Consider the following 23921-nt stretch of genomic DNA (forward strand, 5'->3'; position numbering starts at 1 on the left):
CAATTGCCTCCAGAAAGTACACGGGGATCTGAGATGGTGGATTCCAGTGGGGACGAATTAATAATCTGTGAGGAGGGGGATGTACACAGTGAAAGGGGTGATGAATCGGACGATGATGATGAGGTGGACATCTTGCCTCTGTAGAGCCAGTTTGTGCAAGGAGAGATTGCTTCTTTTTTGGTGGGGGCCCAAACCAACCAGTCATTTCAGTCACAGTCGTGTGGCAGACCCTGTCGCTGAAATGATGGGTTGGTTAAAGTGTGCATGTCCTGTTTATACAACATAAGGGTGGGTGGGAGGGCCCAAGGTCAATTCCATCTTGCACCTCTTTTTTCTTTCATTTTTCTTTGCGTCATGTGCTGTTTGGGGAGTATTTTTTGGAAGGGCCAAAAAAAAGAGGCGCAATGAGGTAGCTGTGTGAGTAAGCTAAGCGACCCTAGAGGCCGACACAAACACCTGGCCCATCTAGGAGTGGCACTGCAGTGCCACTCCTAGATGGGCCAGGTGTTTGTGTCGGCCACTAGGGTCGCTTAGCTTACTCACACAGCTACCTCATTGCGCCTCTTTTTTTTCTTCTTTGCATCATGTGCTGTTTGGGGAGTATTTTTTGGAAGGGCCATCCTGCGTGACACTGCAGTGCCACTCCTAGATGGGCCAGGTGTTTGTGTCGGCCACTAGGGTCGCTTAGCTTACTCACACAGCTACCTCATTGCGCCTCTTTTTTTTCTTCTTTGCGTCATGTGCTGTTTGGGGAGTATTTTTTGGAAGGGCCATCCTGCGTGACACTGCAGTGACACTCCTAGATGGGCCAGGTGTTTGTGTCGGCCACTAGGGTCGCTTAGCTTACTCACACAGCTACCTCATTGCGCCTCTTTTTTTTCTTCTTTGCGTCATGTGCTGTTTGGGGAGGGTTTTTTGGAAGGGACATCCTGCGTGACACTGCAGTGCCACTCCTAGATGGGCCAGGTGTTTGTGTCGGCCACTAGGGTCGCTTAGCATACTCACACAGCTACCTCATTGCGCCTCTTTTTTTTCTTCTTTGCGTCATGTGCTGTTTGGGGAGTATTTTTTGGAAGGGCCATCCTGCGTGACACTGCAGTGCCACTCCTAGATGGGCCAGGTGTTTGTGTCGGCCACTAGGGTCGCTTAGCTTACTCTCACAGCTACCTCATTGCACCTCTTTTTTTTCTTCTTTGCATCATGTGCTGTTTGGGGAGTATTTTTTGGAAGGGCCATCCTGCCTGACACTGCAGTGCCACTCCTAGATGGGCCAGGTGTTTGTGTCGGCCACTTGGGTCGCTTAGCTTAGCCATCCAGCGACCTCGGTGCAAATTTTAGGACTAAAAATAATATTGTGAGGTGTGAGGTGTTCAGAATAGACTGAAAATGAGTGGAAATTATGGTTATTGAGGTTAATAATACTATGGGATCAAAATGACCCCCAAATTCAATGATTTAAGCTGTTCTTTAGGGTTTTTTGAAAAAAACACCCGAATCCAAAACACACCCGAATCCGACAAAAAAAATTCGGTGAGGTTTTGCCAAAACGCGTTCGAACCCAAAACACGGCCGCGGAACCGAACCCAAAACCAAAACACAAAACCCGAAAAATTGCCGGTGCACATCACTATGCACTGTATCCTGCTGAGGCTTCAGAACAGAAAATATTACATATTACCTGGATCTCATCATCATATTTGTTTCTGGAAAATCACTGTTTGTATACAGGCGGCTTCCTGATAATTGTCTGAATCTTTATGAAGCTCAAGGTTGTTGGTCTGAAATAAGAAAGAATTTTATCATTATCTCTGTATAAAACGCAGCAAAGAGCATAATATTGACAGCAGCTGACTCTCTTGTACATATTGATGCGAACGTTACAACACATTCCAAACGGCCAGAGACACAACAAGGCTAAGTGCGTAGAGGAAAACACATTGTTGCTGTTATGTACTAAACTTCATCGAGAAATTCCATGTAAATCAGAGGAGCAAATAGTAATAAAAACACAGATATTTTATAGGACCATAATATGGTGTATGCGTAGACTTTGTGGAATCCATTGTACTGCAATACCCAATTACCAATGTCATTTCCCTAGTGCCATTATAAACTGAAAACAAACATCTGTTGCGCAAGGCGTTTTCATTGGCTCCAGTCATAATAAATGTCTCCTTTTATTTACTGTAGGTATTAACACACAACCAATCAATCAGCTCCTAACTGTCAGTTTACAGGCTGTGTTTGAAAACAGGAGCCGATTAGTTGGTGCTTTATCTCTCTCACTTTCTCGCTCTCCAAGCTTTGATACGTAGCTACCTATCACGAATGGTGGGTGTGGGTCATAGGGTCGACCACACTTAGATCAACAGTGTCTAGCCACAGTGTCGACCACCATTGGTCGACAGTAACGAAGTCGACACCCAAAATAGGTCGACACAAGCATTAGGTCGACTTGAGCAAGCTTGACATGACAAAGGTCGATATGAGGGTTTTTAAAAAAAAAAATTGGTGTCGTTTTCTTCGTAGACTGACCAGGAACCACAATTAGTGCACCAGGGGGGTCATTCCGAGTTGTTCGCTCGCAAGCTGCTTTTAGCAGCATTGCACACGCTAAGCCGTCGCCTACTGGGAGTGAATCTTAGCTTCTCAAAATTGCGAACGAAAGATTCGCAATATTGCAAAAAGACTTCTCTGTGCAGTTTCTGAGTAGCTCGAGACTTACTCTGCCAGTGTGATCAGTTCAGTGCTTGTCGTTCCCGGTTTGACGTCACAAACACACCCAGCGTTCGGCCAGACACTACTCCGTTTCTCCAGCCACTCCTGCGTTTTTCCCAGAAACGGCAGCGTTTTTTCACACAGTCCCATAAAACGTCCAGTTTCCGCCCAGAAACACCCACTTCCTGTCAATCACATTACGATCACCAGAACGAAGAAAAAACCTCGTAATGCCGTGAGTAAAATACCTAACTGCATAGCAAATTTACTTGGCGCAGTCGCAGTGCGAACATTGCGCATGCGCAGTTAGCGGAAAAACGCTGCGATGCGAAGAAAATTACCGAGCGAACAACTCGGAATGACCCCCCATGTCCCTGGCTTCGGGCAAGGTTACCGTTCCCAATTGTAGTCCACGTGGATCGTAAAGTATGAAAAAGTTCACAAAATTAAAAATTTTTGGAAAAACTCATGTTGACCTTTTGTCATGTCGACCTAAAAACCCTGTCAACCTAATGCATGTTGACCAATAGTGGTCGATCTAATGACTGTCCACTTAAGTGTGGTCGACTTAGGGTAGACCGGATACCACGAATGTAAGGGTTAGCATTACTGCCTCACAGCACTGAGGTCATGGGTTCGATTCCCACCATGGCCCTAACTGTGTGGAGTTTGTATATTCTCCCCGTGCTTGCGTGGGTTTCCTCCGGCTGCTCCGGTTCCCTCCCATAATCCAAAAATATACTGGTAGGTTAATTGGATCCCAACAAAATTAACCCTAGAGTGAATGTGTGTACGTGTACATGTAGTAGGGAATCTAGATTATAAGTTCCACTGGGGCAGGGACTGATGTGAATGAGCAAATATTCTCTGTAAAGCGCTGCGGAATATGTGTGCGCTATATAAATAACTGGTAATAAACAAATAATAATAATCATCCCCCCAAACACACACACATAAAAAAAAAATTGATGACCATTTTGGAGCTATATTCAGAATATTAATGTATTAAGATATGCTGCTTACTCTTGATAAGCCTTGTGAGCTTTACAGAAGAAACAATTAGGTAATTCATTATATTGATTGCCCAAGTAGATACTAGCAACATCATGTCTATCAGAGCCGTAACCAGACTGTTTGGGGCCCTGAACCAGTGGGAGAATGCCCCCCCCCCCCCCCCCCCCCACACACACACACACACACACCCACCCCACCTACAGGCAATGGGATTGAATCCCAGGTGTGTCAGCATCTTGAAATGTAATAAAGGACAGTGTGACTGAATAACAAAGAAATCTCAAGTTGAATATAGTATAGGTAGTAGCGACAGAAGGGGTCAGGAGATGCTGGGCTTCAAAAAGGGGGTAAGCTGCAAGTGAAAGTAATTAAAACAGAAAATTGACAAGTGCCACCAACAGCGCCCCCAACCCTGCAGCGCTGTGTGCAGTGCCCCCTCCGCACACACCTAGTTACAGCTCAGATGCCTATGTATATAGATCATCATAGAGAAAACACTGCCCAATTTGTATGTGTTCCTGTGAACAAAATTGCTCAGTTCCTTTTACTCATGATTATTAAAACAAGTGTTTCAGTTATTATTTACCACCTTAAGGGAGTCCTTGCAATGTAAGGATGGTAGGGAAGAAATCCCATTTAACTAATATGCTCCAGATGTAATACAGTAAATCCACAGTACTTGGGTCCCATTCAGCACAAAGTGTGTGTAACATTCCGCTATAATACTAGTACAGTACTGTATGTGTACATGTGTTCTGCAGAACAAACATGGGATTGCATGAGGACTGAGGACCAGTTAACAGCCGGTGGTGCATCTTACACAAGACAGACTCTAATCTATGCATTCATTACTTCCCACATTGATTACTGGTCTTCCCCACACAGACTTTCACCTCTGCTATGCAGTGGCTAGGCTGATCGTCCTTGAAAAGTGTTTTTCCTTTGCTGCTCCGTTATGTCAGTCCTTACACTGGGTGCCTGACTGCCTGTATTTAACTGAATTCAATATTAAATACATTTACATACACATAAGGCCACTGACCAAACTACACCAACATAAATCTCTCCGCTTATCTCCAAAATCTCCAAGTTCAACCTCACCTATAAGCACAAAATCTGCATCTTCCATCCACATTCAATACCTGCTCCCATTCAGTTGCAGGAATTTTGTTCAGGTTGCACCCACTCTGTGGAATTCCCTCCTATGCACAATAAGACTCTCCTCCAGTCTCCAAACCTTCAAGTGTTCCCTGAAAATTCACCTCACCTCTTCAAGCATCTTATTAAATTCCTAAACCACCCACATAACCTCCCAACCCAGGCCCTCATTCCGAGATGATCGTAGCTGTGCTAAATTTACACTGACATGCGGGGGGACGCCAAGCGCAGGGCTATTCTGCCACGCATGTCAGTGCCCCCCCCCCCCCCCCCCTACAGAAGTGCAAAGGCATCGCACAACGGCGATGCCTTTGCACTTCAATAGTAGCTCCCGACCAGCGCAGCTTTAGCGTGCTGGCCGGGAGCTACTCGTCGCACATTGCTGTGTGACTGAATCATACAGCCCACCAAGAACCTCTGCAATATGACTGGGCCAACATGCAATATGTAGCACTTTCCCTCATGTATTAAATCCCTATTTCCCTATAGATTGCTTGTAAGCTTGCGAGCAGGGCCCTCCTACCTCTAGGTCTGTCTTTTATTACCCAGTCTTGATTTACTACAGTTTGTTTCCCAATTGCACGGGTATTCGAGGGAACCCGTTTTGCCTCAGTTACTGAGGTAAAGAAGAAAACGACAGAACGGTTGAGACAGTTGACAGATAATGATGGCTTTGACCAATGGAAAATAAGCATGCAGCGGTGAGTGGCTGCAGAAGCGGAGTACATAGAAGGGGAATTAACTTAAAAGGTACTTAATATAATTAAATGTAAATTATAGCACCAAGGAATATGCTGATGCAATATAGGTAAATGTTAATAAATATTATATACTAGGTGATTCATCGCGCCCTATGGGCGCTCTTCACACCATCGTAAGGGGCTACGCTCCCTTAACCCTTGCACGCCCTTGGGGTCTATTTCCCTGTAATGCGGTGCGTTCGGACACCGGCGCTAACAATAGTGACTGGCTGGCAGAACTGACTGACTCGCTGAATCAATGTAATAGGTGAGAGTGCTGTGCAGTGTCAGTGTCAGCGTCCAGACATTACCCTCCGTGATATCACCCACTCTATCCGTTACATTAGCCATCTCGGGGGTTCCAGGACGGCAGCCCAGGTGCTGTGTTGCAGAGTCAGGGTCTGTGGGGATCTGTGTGCGAATGTGGCGGGGAGGCACTTCTGTGACATCACACGCAGAGGAGGATCTGGGGCACAGAGAGTATGCCGCGCAGGGAGGGCTATGAAAGCCTTCCGCTCATATTTGCCTACTGTCCCGGAAAGTCCGGGAAGCTCCCGAAAATTGTGTGGAACTCCCCCCCCCCCCCCCGGGGAAGTGGGCAAGCCTCCCGCATGGCGCTCACCCCCTGCCGCACTCCACCACTCACCGCAGAAGACGGTCAAAGCGGCATCCCATCACAAAGAATGTGGGCATTGTGTACAGCGGGGGGCAGGACTACAATGATCGCGTCACCACGCCCTGTACCACCTTCTCCACGCCTCCGTACAGCCTGCTCCACGTCCCCTCCTATATAATAAGGCTGCTCCCTCCCGGAGGCAGCAGCCACAATGTAGGCATGTATGCTTCCGCTGCGCCGCTTTCATACACATCTATGCCGGTGGCCGCAGCAGCTTTTGTTGCACTTGCGCAGGCGGACTGGCAGCAGGACATAGGACGCTGCAGTAAAAGGATGTTTTTCCCCTTATCTACAGCACAGAGACTTGCTGCAGATGCATACCCTCCAGCTGGACCTTTTTGGCAGATTCAGGACCTTTTTTATATGGTCTGTACTGTTTTTTGGCTTTCCAAACTTCCATTGAAAGTATAGGAAAGGGGGCGTGGCCACGTCACTTTACTCGTGGTCACAACCCCTTTTTGAATTTGTAGCGATTTTAATGTGTAAATTGTTGGAGGGTATGTTGCTGCAGATGCAGTGGGCCTATTTTGGGGTGTGGACCTGGAGCTGCAGCTCCATCAGCCCCATTGTTAATCCTGCTCTGGGAACACACAGCAGCCAAAGGGCAGAGCCTCCCATTGGATGTAACCTGTGTGGGAGGGCGTTTCTCACCCAATCAGCTGTGGACTGGGTGTGATAGACCTGCTGCTAACCCAATGAGAGCTCCTAGCCACGCCCAGTGTTATCCACACAGTCACAGAGTGACAGATCTGGGCTATTATATAGGAGATACTGTAGGTATTATTATCCAGCTGCTTATGTTATTTAAATATTGTAATTTTCCATAGAAATGTGGTTACCAATCTGAGAAGCAGTCTTCACTGATACTCATCAATTACCAAATTGAATGAATAATTAAACATTGGTTAAGCCCCCCCAAAAAATGTCCACCTCCCTTCAGAGGAAATACTCTATAAATAGAATTTTTTTAATTAAAAATGAATTCTCTTCCCTTTAAATCGTCACAAACTAAGGGAGCATCTGCTGCTGCTGCATTCTGTGTATCTCTGTCCCCGCATCCTTCTTGTATCTCCTGTACCCCACAGGGCTTACCGGCCTGATCCCATCCTGTCCTAAGAATGTCTCTCTTTTGAAGGCAGATAGTTCAAATGTCTTTATCATGTCTGTCCTGTATCTCCCCTGCTCTAATTACATTGTAAACATGTTAGATAATCTTTCCTGCCTCTAGTAAAGGAATCCTGATAGTTGAACCCTCCAACACAGCTGGATTTTGGACGGATATTGAATAAAACAACTTTGGAAACGTTGAACTAAGTTATCAACTTTTCTGCTGATAATAAGGTCACATGATGAATATAAAGTGCAACGTGTTAAATGACCTTTCAATGAATGATATAATATTTCAGATATATATATATATTTTTTAGATTGACATGGTTGAAATTGTTGGGTGGCCGGTTGTAAAATTAAATGAAGACTGTAGGACGTAACCATTTCATACAAATCCAGACACACACACACACACACACACACACACACACACACACACACACACACACACACACACACACACACACACACACACACACACGGGGCCTAATTCAGACTTGATCACTATTGTGCGAATTCGCAAGGCGGGCGATTAATGATCAATTGCGCATGCATATGGATCGAAATGCGCACACGCGAGGCCAAACTGTAAAAAAATCCTGAAATTTTTTGATCGCTAGGCATACACAAGTTTATTGACAGGAAGCGGACATTTGGGGGCGGTAACTGGCCGTTTTCTGGGCGTCTCAGGAAAAAACTAGAGATGAGCGGGTTCGGTTTTACTCGGTTCTCAAAACGGCATCTTATTGGCTCACGGATGTCTCTTGTTTTGGATAGCCAATAAGATGCTGTTTTGAGAACCGAGTAAATCCGAGTTAAAAAAAAAACGAGTAAAACCCGAACCGGCTCATCTCTAGAAAAAAGGCAGGCGTTCCCAAGCGTTTTTAGGGAGGATGTGTGACGTCAGCTCTGGCCCGATCAGCCTGCATCTATCGTACTGTAGGAGTAAGTCCTGGGATACACACAGACTGAAAAAATAATTAGATGGTGAGTGAGTTGTGAATGCATTTGCAGCTGACCGGCATTCGCACAGATTTTTGCAAGACATACGCAGACTTGCATGGGGCAGTTTTTCACTCTGTCTGGGCAGCGACTATCCGAATGCAGACCTCTGCAAATTCGCAGAGGAGCGATCAGATCTGAATTAAGCCCTTAAAACATTACATGGTGCACACCTTTAGTATAATGAACCCAGGTCACCTCAGTCCCCATTCATAACTCCCACCACCCACACACACTTGGACCCACTAAAGCTATAGCTAAAATATCCTTCTTGAAGATTTAAGGGGGGTACAAGGAACGATCGCTGCTTAAAATCTGAGCAATCTGACTAGATTGTTTAGATTTTAAGAACAGATCACTTGTGCGTACCCCACACAGCGATAGCGATAAGCGACCCCGCGCATCGCTATCGCCGGTGCTAGATTGGCCTGCATGCAGGCTCAATCTAGCACGTCGCTCATTTCACCCGCTGGGTGAAATGAGCGCCCCCCCCCCGTCCATCCCCGCATCGCTCAGCACACATCGCGCTGTGCTGAGCGGCGGGAGAGATGTGTGCACACATCTCTCCTGTGTATATGGGCCTTTAAAGGGGTCTATTTACTAAGCCCTGGATGGAAATAAAGTGGAGAGAGGTAAAGTATCAGCCAATCAGCTTTATCTCCATCCAAGGCTTAGTAAATAGTCCCCTCAGTACAGTAGTGTATACAGTCCAATAACTACTTAAATGAAACCTGAAGCGGCACTCAAAGGTTTTTTGCAAAGTTAATATCAAATTGTTTTACTGTAATGTTTTCCCAACAATTGGTATAACCGTGACTGATCAAATGATATAAATGCACAGAGATAAAGCCTTACATACTGTATGAAGTGGGCATACTGAGCCCTTTAATAATGGGATCATTATAAATAATAAATCCATGCAAACAGATTTCAGCTTTATATCAATGATTTGATTTATCCTAGTCAGTGGAAAACAGCAGCAGAACATTATCACACTGTGGAAACAGCACAGATTGGCATTTCTGGTGTACTTTTCCTTTACAGATCCAGGAAACTAGACAAATGTTGCGATAGGAGCTTGGATTGTAAGGTAAAGTAATAGCAAGTTTCATAGGTATTTCTTTTGGGCTTTTGACGAAGTGTTGTCTGCTCAGGAGATACTTTATCAGGAATTACAGTAAGTATCTGTTTCACGCACCTGGACATCTTGAAGAGAAAGTAATGGCATGAGTTGCTCTCTACAATTACCTGCACTTTGATTATTTTACAGTCTACCAGGGAGCAAAGTAGGGAAGAAAAACAATGATCGTAAAATAAAGTAATAATAATTACGATGCCGTCCCATTTGTAAAACAAACTTTGTTTCCTTTGTAAAACACACTACAAAAATAAAAGGCTGGGAGTTAGCTGCATTTATCCCTTTCTCTGCTGCGCAAAAAATGTTCAGCCCATTGCATGCGATCTTACTTTATTTCCTCTTTATATGTAAGGTATAAGCGCGTTTAAAATATTATGGGGTATATGCAATTCCGGACGAATTGCGTCTTTTTTTCACCCGTTTTTAAATTCGACATCATTTGACCGTTGAATCCCAGCCGGCAAGTGCCGGAATTCGACATATTCAGTTAAAAACGAATTCGACAGTCCCGCTGTCGAAAAACGGACCAATTGACGGATAAGTGCGTCCTGGATTCGACTTTTTGGATGGCACAAAAATGGTTAAAAAACCATTAAAAAAAATTGCGTGGGGTCCCCCCTCCTAAGCATAACCAGCCTCGGGCTCTTTGAGCCGGTCCTGGTTGTAAAAATACGGGGGGGAAATGGACAGGGGATCCCCCGTATTTTTAGAACCAGCACCGGGCTCTGCGTCCGGTCCTGGTGTAAAAAATACGGGGGACAAAAAGCATAGGGGTCCCCCGTATTTTTAACACCAGCACCGGGCTCCACTAGCTGGAGAGATAATGCCACAGCCAGGGGACATTTTTATACCGGTCCCTGCGGTCTTGGCATTAAATCCCCAGCTAGTCACCCCTGGCCGGGGTACCCTGGAGTGGGGACCCCTTAAATCAAGGGGTCCCCCCCTCAAGCCACCCAAGGGCCAGGGGTGAAGCCCGAGGCTGTCCCTCCCATCCATGGGCTGCGGATGGGGGGCTGATAGCCTTGTGTAAAAGAAAAGAATATTGTTTTTTTTGCTGAAGAACTACAAGTCCCAGCAAGCACTCCCCCGCAAGCTGGTACTTGGAGAACCACAAGTACCAGCATGCGGGGGTAAAACGGGCCAGCTGGTACCTGTAGTTCTTCTGCAAAAAAAATACCCAAATAAAAACAGGACACGCACACCGTGAAAGTAAAACTTTATTACATACATGCGACACACACATACTTACCTATGTTCACACGCCGACTCTGTCCACGTCTCCAAGTAGAATCCGGGGTACCTGAAAATAAAATTATACTCACCTAAATCCAGTGTGTCCTGTTCTTTTTTTGTAATCCACGTACTTGGCAAAAAAACAAACCGCATACCTGATCCACGCACTGAAAGGGTTCCCATGTTTACACATGGGACCCCTTTCCCCGAATGCCGGGACCCCCCGTGACTCCTGTCACAGAGGGTCCCTTCAGCCAATCAGGGAGCGCCCGTCGTGGCACTCTCCTGATTGGCTATGTGCGTCTGAGCTGTCAGACAGCGCATTGCACAGCCGCTCCATTATGTTCAATGGTGGGAACTTTGCGGTCAGCGGTGAGGTTACCCAGCGGTCAGCGTTCTAAAAATACGGGGGATCCCCTGTCCATTTTTCCCGGTATTTTTACAACCAGGACCGGCTCAAAGAGCCCGAGGCTGGTTATGCTTAGGAGGGGGGACCCCACGCATTTTTTTCTTGATTTTAACCCATTCCCACCCCTTCCCACTGAAAACCATGCTCTCTCTATTTTAGTCAGTTAAAAAAAAAATATTCTTTTAAAATATATATAAATAATACTTGTGTCTCCTAATAGACAAACCAAGTAGATAATCCCTTCTAATATAAATAGATATGCTAAAAAAAACACAAAAAAAAAGTTTTAATTTTTTTTTATTAGATTCCTCCAGCAAAGTGAGGCGGAATGAAATTGACGAAATTACTGTCGAAAAGCACTGTTGTCGAATCGACATTCTTCAATTGAATATACTTTTGTCGAAAAGCCACATTTTTAACAGTGCAGACATGTCGAATTTGACAACTGTCGAATTTGAAAAAGTCGAATCTGAAACGTCCGTTTTTTTTGTCGAAAAGTACTGTATTGCATTGTCGAATCCAATTCGACATGGGTTTTTTTGTCGAAAATGCCCCGTTTTTCTACTTTTGCGGCAATTCGACCGCAGTTGCATATACCCCTATGTCAGTTTTATTACTATATTATTTGATCATTTTGTAATAAGGAAATATGATTATGATTTATTAAAGTTTTTACATTGTGAATATCTGCAAATATTAAGTATCCCCAAGATGTAAGAATGAAGCACCAAAGCTGTTATTTTGGATATTCGCAGCGGTCCCTCTAGTTCTGTATCTATAGGAATCTCTATGGGGGCTGCTGTGCTGCCGGATTTACTTCAGTTGGTATTAGCCTATAGAAGCCTATGGCTACAGATTTTCGGGTTCCGGCGGTTCCGGCTTTTGCAGGCGGCTGATGTCCATCGGCGTATGCACAGTAGAACAGCTGTGGGAGCACAGCATGGAGCAATGTGACCACTTTACTTCTCACTGAGTAATAATACATTTAGGTGAAAAAAGATTCCTTATTGCGGCAAATTGCGGAAATATGGAATTTTTATTTTCGGAGGCTGGCCGCAAATAATAATAAATATGCCCCTAGGTCATTTGGAGAACCAGTTTAACTGCCTGGTTCCTCTACAGATGGGAAACAGATTATGGCTAGTGGTACTGTGAAAGTGGGAAACCGAAGGCTGTAACTAGGGGTGTTTGATAGGTGCCGCCGCCCAGGCTACATTGCCGACAGGGTGGCACAGTCATTGCAGTCTGGAAAGCCGCCTGTCCCCTCTTCATGACGCCTTGATGTCACATGTGACTGGGGTAGAGTGGTGGGCCCAGAGTACCTTAGTACCCTGCTGTGGCACTGTCTGAACCTACCTTACTTATGCCAACTTCAATCTGACTTTTATATTTCACCATCAAAAGTGCAAAACTTTTTTTTATATATTAATCTTAAGAGAACAATGTAAAATCTGAATAGACTTACATATGTATTTCACTAAAGGTCTTTGTAGTGCAGCTGTCATGATGTACCTTGCCCTAAGGAGGCCCAACTGAGATCTCAGTCTATTTTTGTGGTCCCTCTATATGTAATCAGTGCAAACACAATTTCTAGAGTTGGGGTTCCAAGGCAGCTCAGTTCCTTTCTTAATACTATACTGTATGTTTGGCCACAGCTATAGTAAAATCATATAATACTTCTATGGTCATAGATTGAACTGTTGACTGGGGAGTTTCAGGGTTTCTGGGAAACTGGAAACCCTCCTTCCCCCACACACACCTTTTCCCCACAATTGCCCCCTAGGATTTGCCTATAGTAATACACTGGGTGTGGTTCATCAAATCGACAGTATCTAGGTCGACAATGTTTAGGTCGACCACTATAGGTCGACAGTCACTAGGTCGACATGGATGGAAGGTCAACAGGGTTTCTAGGTCGACATGTGCTAGGTCGACAGGTCTAAAGGTCGACATGAGGGCAAAAAAAATTGTGTCGTTTTCTTCGTAGAGTGACCGGGAGCCCAAATTAGTGCACCGCATCCCCTCGCATGGCTCGCTTCGCTTGCCATGCTTCGGGCATGGTGCCTTCGCTTCGCTCGGCACACTTTACCGTTCCAATCGTAGTCCACGTAGATCGTTAAGTATGAAAAAAAAAAAAAATATTAAAAAAAAAAAACTCATGTCGACCTTTAGACCTGTCGACCTAGCACATGTCGACCTAGAAACCCTGTCGACATTCCATCCATGTCGACCTAGTGACTGTCGACCTATAGTGGTCGACCTAAACATTGTCGACCTAGATACTGTCGATCTTCAGACCGGATCCCAATACACTAGTACCATCAAAAAGATTTTGCACATGCTCCAAAAATGCCTACAGCACTGCATAATTTGCCTGTATATGGGTCATTTCAGCAATATACTCCCAGTTTACTTCCAGCTCTGCTTTAGCCCCAATGTGTCCACTGTGTGGCGCTCTTCTATAGCGGACCATGAAGGGGAATGGTTTATAGTTCAGAAGATTGAGTCTCACTGAGCACAATAATTCACCACCACACAGTATATTTTATAGAGGGAACATAATCGATAACTATAAATGGTTATGTTGGTAGAACCAGAATAATAGATTTAAACTCATTTGCATCTCTTCGTGATTTGCGACTGATTAGTGGTGCAACTCCCAGGGACAACGGAAGCGCTTGTTCCGCTACCGCTGCGCTAGGCACAGGAAACTATTCCCAATCGTAGTCCACGTGGATGGCAAAGGATGAAAAAGTAGAGAAAAGTGTAAAAAATAAACCCAACAACTTGTGTCGACCATTGTCGTTTCCACCTTTTGTACTATCTACATTTTACATGTCGACCTTTTGGCCATGTTGACCTTTGTACCTGTCAGCCTAATGCACTTTGATCATTTGGGGTTGACCTTTGTACCGTCGATCTACCATCCGGATACCGTAACAAACATAGGACAGGCCCAAACAAGCCAAAGTTTGAGACGTTTCTGTTGTTTTCAAATTTTTAAGAAAACTCGGACAAACTATTTCAAGAATCATTTTCAAAACGTTTATTACATTTCATCACACTATTTGTATCTGATGCATTCTTCTTTACGAGTCATCTTTTATCACATTTAACAGCTGCATTATCTAAAAGCCGGCTGTCATTCACAAGTTCTACAGTAGTAGAAACTTTTAACACAGGATATAGATATAATTCTAATCTTGTTGGTATTTAAATTTTTTTGACAAAGGCAACTAAAGTGAATTATGTCCCAGGATGTGATATAACGTAACCTCTTTCATGTCTGTTGGAAAGTTTTTTACTCAAAAAAAAACAAAAAAAACTGTGATATCAGTTGTATCTTATCACTTGCTGAATGAACTGATGTGACCTGTTTCGAAGCAGAAAGAAATTATGAAGTAACTGTCCAACTAAAACCTAGAGTTGGGTACAATTATAATGTCAGGGTACTGCAGTGGTTCCCAAACTTTTGTGAGTCACGGCACCCTGGAGTGTCAGATTTTTTTTCACGGCACCCCTAGGCCACAAGTTTCTTATTGAGAAATTTTGAAAAAATATTAGATTAAGTAAATTATGTTTATATGTCATCCTTAGGGTCAGTTATGTAGTGAGGGACAAGATTTGCTTCTGTTTGTCCACATATTTTATAACTGGAAGCCATCAGCACTGGTTTTGCCTATTCAATTGACAATAAATAGTTTGAATTGGTCCTTGACCACCAACCTGAGGCACCCCTGCAAGTGTCCCGCGGCACCCCAGGGTGCCACGGCACACAGTTTGGGAACCACTGGGGTACTGTACACAAACATATATACGTTTCATTATTTATTGAGATTATAGTAGCTAATCTGGGGCAGCCAATTGGGAGGTGTTGAGGGCACGACGTGGAACAGTGGGTGGTGCAGGGATGTGTCACCATGATTACATCATCATGGCCCCGCCCCCTGCTATACAAAGTATCATCAAGGAGGGTCATCCAAAATTCGTAAGTCTTCCAGATGTTTCAGGAGAGTAGGTAAGGAAGAAGTCAGGTCTAACATGTCCATGTGTGTGTCATCCATCACCACTGCTCAGTGACAGCATCTGAGGGGGTGATACCAAAATAGCAGAGCAACTCTGCTATTTTGGTGTCAGTCCCTCGGGTGGTGTCATCTAGTGCTGCATGCACCCCCCTAGTGACGCCACTGTGGGGATGATAGAAACAAATTAAGCACCCAAGTTCATCCATGAACCAGCTCTACCAAGTTACTGACACCTAGAAGAGGAGCTTGGGCCAGTGCTGTTTCTTGCGGCGGGCAAGCTGTGCAACCGCACGGGGCGCCCACCGCGGCACTTTTGGTGCTCTTTGCTACCCCCTCCTCCCGAGTACTCAGCTTGGGGGGCGGAGTTTCGCGTCATTCCACGAAACTCCGCCCACGAGCTGGGTACTCGGGAAGAGAAAGGAGGGGGAGCCAAGCTACAGGAAGGGCCGGCGCGACGACGACGAGGGAGAGGCGGGCCGAAGAGCGGGAAGAACCGCTTCAAACGTAAGTTTCATTCTCTCTCTCTCTCTCACCCCTCCCCCCCCCTCTTCCTCTGCCACCTGCCGTAATGTATAAAATGGGGACTCTTGCCTGCCGGAAAGTGTAAAATGCGGACACTCACCTGCCGCAAAGTGTAAAATGGGGACTCTGGCTGCCTAATGTGTAAAATCCGGGCACTCGCCTGCCGTCATGTGTAAAATGGGGACACTCTTCTGCCGTCCTGTGTAAAATGGGGACTCTTGCCTGCCGTCATGTGTAAAATGGGGACACTTGCCTGCCGTAATGTGTAAAATGGGGACACTTTCCTGCCATCATGTGTAAAATGGGGACACTTGCCTGCCGTCATGTGTAAAATGGGGACACTTGCCTGCCGTAATGTGTAAAATGGGGACACTTTCCTGCCATCATGTGTAAAATGGGGACACTTGCCTGCCTAATGTGTAAAATGGGGACACTCGCCTGCCATCATGTGTAAAATGGGGACTCTTGCATGCGTAATGTGTAAAATGGGGACTCTTGCCTGCCTTAATGTGTAAAATGGGGACACTTGCCTGCCATAATGTGTAAAATGGGGACACTTGCCTGCCTAATGTGTAAAATGGGGATTTAATGTATCAAGGGCATTGCGGTGCATGGCATAATATAATGTTTTTTGTTTTTTTTCCTGTGGTCGCCGTGATCTGTCGGTGCAAGGTCAAAAACTGGGGTGTAAGGTAGTCTTTTCAGGCGAGGCCATGCCCATTTTAATGAGACCATGCCCATTTTATCAAGGCCACACCCCACGGACGCATACCTTTTTCTTTTTATATCAATATGGGGGGGGCATTTTTTTTATGTCAATGGGTGGGGGGGGGGGGGGGGCGCATTTTTTAATCTTTCACTGGGAGCCAAATTGGCTAGAAACAGCCCGGGCTTGGGCCCTCAGGAAGTGGGACCCTTTGGGGATTTCCCTTTTGGGGCAGTCTGACCCTTATCCCCCGCACTAATGTCAATAAGACCCTGCCAGAGTGAGATTTGGGAGTCATGACCAGGGCAACTCTTTTACTGTATTACGGTCACGGTGTATTAGTGCTCAAGGAAGCCTGTATGCAGCTTTAGTGCTCAAGGAGGCCTGTATACAGCTAGCCACCTCCTTTGAGCACAGCTCCCCCCCCCCCCCCCCTTGCTTCTACACATACTACCTGGTGTCGGCAAGGCTGGGTTCCCTTTCCTCTGCAGCACCATCTTCCAGTGATATTCGAGAAGATGGTACATATGAGAGACTGGTGATGGCCATTGATTGCTCTATCACTGGTTTTAACCCTCTGTAGAAAACCATTTGACAAGCTGCGCCGATATTTTATCAGCATCGGGTGCCATCATCGATGGAGCCAAAAAAAAGTTTCCTTTGGCCATAGACCATTGATGGTTGTAAACCATAGATGGCCAAAGGCTGTCACTATTAGAGACGCAGATCGGGGGAAAGCAGCGGAGGTGGGGCTTGCAGATATTTAGAGATAAGATATATATGTTGGGCTTTTCTCTTAAGGTTGGGCCCCTGTATTGCTAGGTGAATAGAGAAGGGAGAATAAGCCTTCGCAGCTCAGTATTCGTGTGGAGGGGGGGGGGGGGGGTACAGCCGCCCCCCATCGTTAGTGAAGTACAGCTTGGCTAGAGCTAATGCTTTCTTAGGCCATCTTTATTAATAATATATATCAAATTCAATATAAAGCATCTTATTTACATTCCAACAACTACAGTATGTCTGGTGCTTTATTATGTCTAGTAATTAGTTTTATTAGTTATTATATCCGGGTAAGTAATCCTGAGCTTCTCAGGCTATAGAGAGTTTATGCTTTCCCATAGCTGCCAGTAATGTGAGGGACTACCCTCACCCCCACCTCTGTCTGTGTGTGCCTTGGTGTCAGGCCTTCCTGTCGGTGTGTACACACAGTACTACAATGTTTTTGTTGTGGGTGCGCTAATTATACTTATGTTTCATGTTACCTGATACATAACCTCCCGGGGCGGAAAGGGTGGGTGCTTTACAGGAAATGTGCTCCAAATGAGATCGCATGAATACGTAATGATTTTAATTATTTTGATTAATGTTTTTAATTAACTCCTTCCATTTACTTTTGCAACAATTAAATAAACCTTTACATTTTTTGTGTCAAAACTAATAGCTGGAGAACCAGAGGTTGCCTAAGCAGCAAGTGGCACAATACAGATGTGACCACTGCTATATATATAGGTAGTATAACATCTCTCCCAGGATAATGCACAAGAGACAATGGGGCAGATGTATTAAGCCTGGAGAAGTGATAAGTGGAGGGTGATAAATGCACCAGCCAATCAGCTCCTAACTGTCATTTTTCGAACCCTTAATGATTGGCTGGTGCGTCATCACCTTCACTTATCACTGCTTTATCACTTCTCCAGGCTTAATACATCTGTCCCAATGTAGCACCATAAGAAGGAGTCATGGCATGTTTGGCATCGTGCCACATCCACCAGGGTAATGCCCAGATACCCCAAAGTACTAAGACCCTCCTAAAACTCCTCCTCTGTCCTCCACGCAAACAACCTGTGGCAACTGCACCCAACTTCCCATGAGTCGGGACTAAATGCCCATGAGCAGATGACCATCACGTCATCATGCGAGGTGGGTAGGGCACGAGAGGCACAACGCGTCCCTTCCCTAGTTGTTTACACTTAAAGTACCAACTAATCAGCTCCTAACTGCCATGTTACAGGCTGTGTCTGAAAAATGACAGTTAGGAGCTGATTGGTTGGTACTTTATCACCGTGCAATTTATCACTCTCCAAGGCTTGATAAATCTGGGCCTTAATTCACTATCAATGATCCCCATATTGGGGAGCTGACCAGGCTCTCCAGTTTCCAGTAGACCAGGTTCCCGGATCTCCAGTGAAGTGGGCGTTCCGGGGCTTTAAGGCGCATTTCACGTTGATTCACAGAGTGACAGCATGAACAGAATGATAGTGATCATCTGCACTTGTCTTCTGACTGTATGTACAGTACTGTACCAACATGTTAATGAATAAATTGATTAGCAGCGTGTCTGTCCTATGTTATTGATCAGTAAGTTACAGTATCTGCCCAACCTTGACTGGAAGTGTCTCTGCGGTGATGATCCATTGCATATACCAAATGCTAGAGCCCCGGACATGTTGACGCTGGTGCTTTAAAAACCACTTTCACCTTTTTCACACTAGTGTAAGTCACAATAGTTATCTCCTAAGTATACTAGCTATAGGAACCTTATGCGCTTCAAATGCCGCATTGGGTGGCAATGTAACTTTCAAAAAGCATAGTAGGTCCGGTGGATGTCCCAGGCATGACAAAGGGCGTGGCCCTATATGGATCCGGGTGCTGTATGCCGATGCAGCAGTGATCAGTGGAGGCCTGTAGTTCCTTCCTGCTGGCCTGTTCAGTGTCATCCGGAAACGGCCATGGGTCCAGCAGCAGTGTGTTCCCACCGCCTTTCCATAGCACAGTTACAGGCCTTAATCTGCAGTCGTCATAGCAGCCCATGTCGTGAGTGACTGAGCCAATTACTACTCACCACTGTGCAAATCTAAGATGGCCACTGTAAACCAGTCACAGTTCGTCACATCATCGTTCCACCCCCCCCAATCCACCACGGTGCTAGATTATATTATTCAGTGTGAAGCTGAATAGAAGGAGCATTGAAGAGCTCCCAAAGACAACGGAAGCCCTGGGCTAACAGCGACCATTTCAATAAAGCTTAAGCAGGCCACACTGATACCCAGGTGAGGTGCAAAAAATAGGTGATACCCGACAGAGGCAAGGGCAGTGAAAATATCAAAAGTCCAGGTGCAGCCACCTTTCTCTCAATCCTCCTCACAAATACATGCAGAAAGCATTAAGGAAGTATTGTAATATTCTGGGTGATTCAGACCTGATCGCTGTGATGCTAACTTTGCTGTCCTGCGTTCAGATAGTCGCCGCCCATTGGGAGTGTACATTCGCCCCATGCAAGTGTGCGATCGCATGTGTTAGTTGAGCTGCAAAAATCCAGTGTGTGCAGTCTGTGACTTACTCCAGGACTTACTCCTCCAGTGCAATGAGAACAGGCTGATCGGGGCCGGAGCTGACGTCACACACCAACCCTGAAAATGCTTGGGAACGCCTACGTTTTTCCGGACACTGCCAGTAAACGGTCAGTTACCACCCACAGACGGCCTCTTTCTATCATTCACCTTGCGAGCGCCCGTGCGATCGGAATTTTTGCACCATCCTGACACTGGTCGGCGATTCCTGTTGTTTGGTGACGTGCATGCGCTTTGCGGTGCATACGCTTGCACAGTCTAACACCGATCGCCCGCTGTGCTAAAACGGGAGTGACATGGAAGCATAGCCAGACATTTGAACTTTCATGTGATTGGGGTCCCTGGTAATTTCAGTTATACATGTAGGATAAATTATATAGTAAACCAGTAGAACTCAATTAAAATAAATGAATAACTGCAACTGCACCAAGGTGTTTCATGGCTTGTTCGCATTGGACAATAGGGGAAAATGAAATGGGAGGTAGGAGGGGAGTTGTATAGTCCTTTCAATAATTTTAATATAAAAAAAACAAAATTGGGATTATATTGGGAACATCTGTCACATTTCTTTTGCGCTGCAGTCATCATGAAGGCTCCTGCGCTGGCTCGCTCTAACAAGGTCACTAGAGGTGAGCTCAGACTCCATCCTGGAACTTTGTACATCACAGTAATGCTTCAGGACTTTCATCCAAATCTTTACACAAGTCGTGTTTTATCCATCAACTTTTTTTTCCTCTCTCTCTCTGATAACAGTCGGTACAAGCTGAAGGGTCTGGCCGGTTAGTGAAAGGGTCCGTGTTGTGTATACATTAACTGCATGAGACTTTGGTATGCAATTGCTCAAACAGCAACAATGGGGTAAATTTACTAAGATGGGAGTTCTATTTAAGATGGGATGTTACCCATAGCAACCAATCAGATTCCAGGTATTATCTTCTAGAAGGTGCTAGACAAATGAGAAGTAGAATCTGATTGGTTGCGCTGGGCAACATCCCATCTTCAATAAAACTCCCATCTTAGTAAATTTACCCCAATATGTTAATTGAAAGGGTCACAAGAGAGCATTGGGAAAAAAGTGAAAAGCCGGCTGTTAGCAGGGGCTCCGTGTGAAGGTGCAGTATGCCGAGTCTCGTAGGATGTGCAGCCCAAGCAATAGATTATTTATTTATAGGAAATAATGCTCGGCCTGTGATCCCTCCAAGTTAGGTCAGTATCACGTTAAAGGGACATTCTACTGGAATTAGTATTACAAAACAACCTCCCCCACCGAATAAAAAAGAAAAAAGTCAAAATAGCATTTTGTGGATTAAAACAATTAACAATGGTACTCTCATGCCTGCCTTTCTCACAGCTTTCATCATAATGTCACGTGGGTATTCTTTTTCCCCAATAATTTTGCCACTGGGGGCGCTGCTTCATTAATCAGAATCAGCTTTATTGGCCAGGTATACTTGCGTATACTAGGAATTTGTCTTCTGTTTGCTATACAACAACCAAGTAGGTAATAGATAAGCAAGTGGGGGGAGGGGGGGGGGGGCAGATAAAGTCATACAGATAGGTATACCATAGGGACACAAGTTACATGTACGTCTAGTCAGTCAATGTTCAGGCGTTCAGCAGGCGGACCGCTTGGGGAAAGAAACTTTTGAGGCTTCTGGTGGACACGGCGGGGACAGCCCCTGTATGCCTGATGGAAGCAAGTTAAACATGCTGTGGCCGTGGGTGTAGCTGGTCCTTTACTATCTACGTTGCCCGCTTTTTAGCTCTGGACAGGCACAGGTTCTAGACTGAGGGAAGGTTGGCCCCGATGATTTTCCCTGCGGTTCTGACCACCTTTTGGAGCCTGCATCTGTCCCTCACGCTGGCGGAGCCGTACCATACCAGTATCGAGGAGCACAGTACCAACTCCACAATCGCGAAGTAGAAGAGGAGCAGAAGCTTCTGTGGGATGTTGAACTTCCTTAGTTGTCTGAGGAAGAAAAATGGCGTCAGTGTTGGACCCCCATTTAAGGTCCCTGGAGATTGTGATCCCTAGGAACTTGAAGGAGTCTACCAGCAATACCACACTGTCAGCAATCGTTAGCGGAGGTGTACTTGCTGACTTCTTCCTGAAGTCCACTATCATCTCGACAGTTTTGAGGGGGTTGAGCTCAAGGTTGTTGTGGCAGCACCACTGGACCAACCGGTCAACTTCTCGTCTATAGGCCAATTCGTCCCCGTCCTTGATGAGGCAGATGACGGTGGTGTCGTCTGCGAATTTGATCATCTTTACCGATTGCGCCTCTGAGGTGCAGTCATTTGTGTACAGGGAAAAGAGCAAGGGTGAGAGGAAACAGCCTTGAGGGGGCCATGTACTAATGGACCACGCTTGAGAGGTGAATTCCCCCACTTTAACCACGGGTGTAGTATGGTATGCCGGCGGCCGGGCTCCCGGCGACCAGCATACCGGCGCTGGGAGCCCGACCGCCGGCATACCGACAGCGTGGCAAGCGCAAATGAGCCCCTTGCGGGCACAGTGGCGCGCTATTTTATTCTCCCTTCAGGGGAATCGTGGACCCCCATGAGGGAGAAAAAGAGTCGGATATGTCGGCTGTCGGGATTCCGGCGCCGGTATTCTGTGCGCCGGGATCCCGACAGTCGGCATACTGAAGACCACCCTTCACCACCTGTGTCCTATTTGTCAGGAAGTCTACTATCCAGGAATAAGTAGCTTCTGGGACTAGCAATAAAAGTGGTTCAGCTCGTCTGCTAGGTCTTGGTGCGGGTTCAGTATGGTATGCCGGCGGTCGGGCTCCCGGCGACCAGCACACCAGCGCCGGGAGCCCGACCGCCGGCTTACCAACAGTGTGGCAAGCGCAAATGAGCCCCTTGTGGACTCGCTGCGCTCGCCACGCTGCGGGCACGGTGGCGCGATACGCGCGCCACGCTATTTTATTCTCCCTCCAGGGGGGTCGTGGACCCCCACGAGGGAGAATAAGTGTCGGTATGCCGGATGTCGGGATTCTGGCGCCGGTATACTGTGCGCCGGGATCCCGTCAGTCGGCATACTGAAGACCACCCCTTGGTGCATGGTGGTGGACTTCGATGTTTTCTTGTAGTTAGTTATGGATTGCATTCCTTTCATACAGATATGGGGTCATTGGTGGAGAGATCATTTGCCAGCTTGTCTGAGAACCGCTTTTTTGCTAGCCTGATTTCTTTAGTCAGAGAGTTCCTAGTTCAGTTGTATAGTGCTCTGTTACCATTATTAATACAGCATGGTAGGCTCCGTGGTTAGTATTGCCGACTCATAGCAATGAGGTCTTGTGTTGGATTCTCCCCATGTTTGTGTGGGTTTCCTGTCATAATTCCAAATAACATACTGGAAGGTAATTTTTTTTTTTAATTAGCTCTAGTGTAGGCCTGGCCAACCTGTGGCTCTCCAGATGTTGTGAAACTACATATCCCAGCATGCCCTGCACACATTTTAGCATTCCCTAATAGCAAAACTGTGGCAAAGCATGATGGGACTTGTAGTTTTACAACAGCTGGAGAGCCACAGGTTGGCCAGGCCTGTCTAGTGTGTTTGTGTGTCATGTGTGATACGGAATATAGAGTGCTCAATTGGGGCAGGGATTCATGTGAATGACCAAATATTCTCTGTAAAGCGCTGTGGGTTATATGTGTGCACTATATAGATAACTGTTAATAATAAATTTTAAACATTATAAAGAGTCGGAGCAACATAATGATATGTCGACATGATGAACTGTTGACAGTCCGTCCCTGATGGTCTCGTGGTGTCTTACCTTCTCCCGGCAGCTGCAGTATCTTTTTCTGGGTTCCAGCTGTTATGTGAGGATGAGTTCCAGCGACAGTGTCTCTCCAGTGGTGTTTCGGTGAGTATTAAACTCTTTACCTCTAATCCCAACCCTTAACCCTCCCTGTAGTGCCTAACCATAACCACCTCCTAACCCTGCAGCCTGAACCTTACCATCACGTCGGCGCCAAAGCCTAACAATAAGTAACATACTTAACATGTCGACATTTCACATGGTGACTGTTCAGATATGGGCACTGTGCGCATGTCGTCTTTCTGAGGATGTCGACATAGTGCATGTTGATAGTTTGGACCACAGTTGAC

The 23921-nt window shown here is 45.9% G+C and overlaps 1 long non-coding RNA gene across 1 annotated transcript in view; it reads left to right on the forward strand.

Moving 5' to 3' along the window:
• Positions 1 to 23676, forward strand: part of LOC134928779 (uncharacterized) — a 57752-nt gene extending 34076 nt beyond the window's left edge. The window contains exon 4 of the long non-coding RNA XR_010178001.1: positions 23600 to 23676. This is a non-coding gene — a long non-coding RNA (uncharacterized LOC134928779). The remainder of the gene's footprint in view (positions 1 to 23599) is intronic.
• Positions 23677 to 23921: the final 245 nt, after the last annotated feature.

Source organism: Pseudophryne corroboree, chromosome 5, assembly GCF_028390025.1.
Source record: "Pseudophryne corroboree isolate aPseCor3 chromosome 5, aPseCor3.hap2, whole genome shotgun sequence".
NCBI lineage: Eukaryota > Metazoa > Chordata > Amphibia > Anura > Myobatrachidae > Pseudophryne > Pseudophryne corroboree.